Below are 2,900 nucleotides of genomic sequence, written 5' to 3'. Positions count from 1 at the left end.
CACACAGACAGCTGAACTGTCACACACACACACACACACACCAACTCCCATCATCTCAATCCGATCGTCCTTTGGACCCGCCCGCCGATGGGGGACCGCAGCTGCCGTTCCCACCTAAGCCCCGCTCATCGTACGAGCGATAACCCTGTCCATTAATGTGCACATCCCCTTTCGTGGCGGGTTCCACGAAGGGCGAAACTAGGGCGTGAGATCACTCCCGCAAGTGACCCCACTCAGCCGAGAACGCATCTCGAGAGCCATAGAAACCAATCACAATCACAATCACAATCATAATCACAATCATCATATCAAACAACTAACTACAGCACATCACCAATATCCCATTATGGGACTAATACGAGTAGGAAATCCTACCGGAAAGCACACAAGCGAGACGGTATCTACAAACTGTCTCAAAACGCCTCTTCTATGAACTCTCCTCCTAACATATACACATGAATACTACTATTCAATCACTTATTCATAAAAACCCCCAATTACTAAATTAGGGTTTCACTAATCTCAACAAAACGTTATAAAAATTATGCTAGAAGCTTACCCTTGACGCAAGGAATCCAACGACACAAACTACGATGCAAACCGACCGTCGATCTCCGGAATTGTCAAGAACGCGATTAGGAAGAAGGACCAATCGCTTTCTCTCTTAAACAGGTTTTAGGTTTTGGCAAAAGTGTTTTAGAATAAAGACGAATATGTTTATATACCTTAATCGCGTAATTAACAAAACCCGAGAAAAACCCCGATAAACCAGGACACTCGATCGAGTACCCAAGGTACTCGATCGAGTATTTCTACTCGATCGAGTGCCCCTGACTACTCGATCGAGTGCCCAACAGGTCAGAAACTATTTTATTTCGCAACATACCCTTACTCGACAGAGTAAGGCCTACTCGATAGAGTACCCCAAGACTTATAAATACGGAGTATTACACGAAATGAGTAAGAAGAAGCATCAACCAGAGGCTCAACATACCTTAGCCTCTCTATGAGCCATACTTGGAGGATCCTAGAAGATCCAAACGAAGGAACTTCTCCACAAGAATCCTTCTTGTCCAAAGCTTGATCAATCTCACTGGGCACCAACCACGATGGATCCCACCCATGCTCCATTTGCTCGACGACATGAACAAGGGTCATGCTACCATACCATCTTTGCCCCTCCTTCTTCAACGGATCAACAAGGAGGTAATAATGCACTAGACAAAAGGCAAGAGCCCTTCTCCTAGCCACCTCCGAAATGTTAGCATCCAAGCGGTCGGAAAAGATGTTTATAAGAGACAACATAACAACGCCATGAGGAGCAAGAAGGAAGTTCACTTGGCTCGTCGACAAGCCTAACATGGAAAGAAACTTCTCCTTAGAGCACAAACGAGTAGGAGAAAGCACCGGGGTACAACTTGGCCACCCTCCAATAGCACCCACCTCTTCCGCAAGAGGGCAAATTTCACCTTTCGGGAAAACAAAAACATGATGTTTTGCATCCCAAAAACTAGAGCAAGCTTCAAGGAACGAGGATTGCACCTTGACTTGACGAAGCACCAACAATTGACCAACTCCCATTACAACTAGTTGATACTTCTCGAGAGGCGATGAATCCCGACACCAATGTCGCAACCTATCTTCGAAAGTATCCATGAGTTATTTTGTGGAAAAAGAAGAGAAGGCTATCATAGAGATGTTTTCTTGTTTCATATGATGAAACAATGAAGCACAAAGCTCCCTATTTATACAAAACAATCAGCGCCTTTTTTCCGAAAAAAGGGAGAGGTCCCATGCATCGCCCAGGGGCTCATGCCTCTTTGGGCTGCTTCTGAAAATCCGCAACTTGACTTGTCTTTGTCAAGTTTTACATCATTCTGACACCTCACTTTTCTCCCCTTAGGGCTCGCGCCTCTTTAGGCTTACCTAGAAATTTTTTGTGTTTCCTCACTGTGGATGTGGGGATTTGATCGCAATCCACGGGTTTGAAAATCGTTTGGAGTCGCCACCAAATTTAAGGAAATTTGGGAACCATTTTGATAAATGAGGTTTGAGTTTGTTGTTGAAAGTACGTGATGGGAAGTTCCTTAATAAAACACCCACCCCCGCCCGTTGCAATAACGGCCTCTACTAAGGAATATGATGGCTAATTGGATAAGACTATGATTCGTTGTAAGAGAATGAAAAATACCATTTTGATCCTAACATGTGAGCTTGGTTTCTAATCATTTAAGGCATCTAATCTACTTTGTCTAAGTGAATTAGCATGTGAGGTCGATTTGAATTATACTAACAAGCATCCACAAACATGGCTTAGATGGGGATGGGGGAGCCGTTGGGGAACTAACTATTACAACCCAGACGATTCTCGTCGACTCAATTTGCAAACCATTGAATTAAAGATACAACTCGATCTAAATACAATTGCTAAACACGACACTTGACTCACGTTTGACACGCCTATCTAGGTGTCTCTAAAAACTTGCCCATAATTAGGCCACGACTCACATGGACTTCGTCCTTAGCCTCATCATTTTTTTTGCGCACTCTTCAATTTAACTAACCAAAACAAAGGTTTTATAAAATCATTTTGACTCAAAATAAAGGAGTTACTAGACCCATAATTTAAAGTACAAATTACATTGCTTGAATTTATTACAATAATGACAACGATTAAATTACAATAAAATTGAAATAAAAACCACATTAATTAAATAAAACAAAACAAAACGGTCTAAAATTGGCACGAAGGCCAAGAAACACACTGCCTAGGGGGGGGGGGGGGGTCAAAGTAGACTATTCTAGTCATCGAGTGCAATGAATCGGATGCTAAGCTTGCGCAATTAAACTAGCGAGAAATCGTCGTAAGAAAATATGAATTCATTTAAATTCTTTAAAGA

The sequence above is a fragment of the Silene latifolia genome, chromosome 11 (assembly GCF_048544455.1).
Source record: "Silene latifolia isolate original U9 population chromosome 11, ASM4854445v1, whole genome shotgun sequence".
Lineage (NCBI taxonomy): Eukaryota > Viridiplantae > Streptophyta > Magnoliopsida > Caryophyllales > Caryophyllaceae > Silene > Silene latifolia.
The sequence above is the reverse complement of the archived record's forward strand: the minus strand, read 5'-3'. Positions refer to the sequence as shown.